The sequence below is a fragment of the Octopus bimaculoides genome, chromosome 13 (assembly GCF_001194135.2).
Source record: "Octopus bimaculoides isolate UCB-OBI-ISO-001 chromosome 13, ASM119413v2, whole genome shotgun sequence".
Taxonomy (NCBI): Eukaryota; Metazoa; Mollusca; class Cephalopoda; order Octopoda; family Octopodidae; genus Octopus; species Octopus bimaculoides.
Window position 1 is genome coordinate 14,892,725 of NC_068993.1, and position 847 is coordinate 14,893,571.

Here is an 847-nt window from a genome sequence, read left to right on the forward strand (position 1 = left end):
TATTCACACACATATATAGACAGATGGATCTATATTTTTCTGCATGAATGCATTGTACTTAACATGTTAAGGAAGATTAGAATTCATTTTGTATTTGAACACGGAGTTTGAAAGAAATGAATATACAAGATGTGATATTTATCTGCTGGAAAATTAGTTATAAGTAAACATTTAGCCGACTTTTCAATTTCATTCATTTTACAATTTCAAACAATAGAAATAAGAATGATACCTTTACATTATATTTGGTTGGTTCTTAACATATCGACAACTCTATAGGTATCTATCTATAACTGTCTATTGCTACACACACACACACACACACACACACACACACGCACACACACACAAACACATATATATATATATAGATATAGATATATATGTCTATATGTATATACATACACACACATATATATTTACATAAGCATGTATGTATATATATGTATATGCATGTGTATGCATATAGCTCTCTCTCGCTCTCTCTCCCTATCTCTCTTTATATATACACATACGCATATATGCTTGTACATTGATATCATATAACTCTTATGATGTTTTTTACTTACAAACTCTGTTTTAGCACAGCTTGAGATAATTTCTAATGGAATTGTTACGTGGAGCATTAACGTTCCCCTAAATACGTTACGTGCTTTCAAGCCAAGATCTTTAAAATTAATTTTACCGATACCGTAAAAAAATTTTAACCATCTATATGACTAATATAGTGAACAAAATTACACGTCGAATCTAAAAGTGATTTGCTTGCATCTTTGCAAGATATACCGTTTTGATATATTGTTGCAATATCTTAAGTCTTCGAATATATATATATATATATATATAA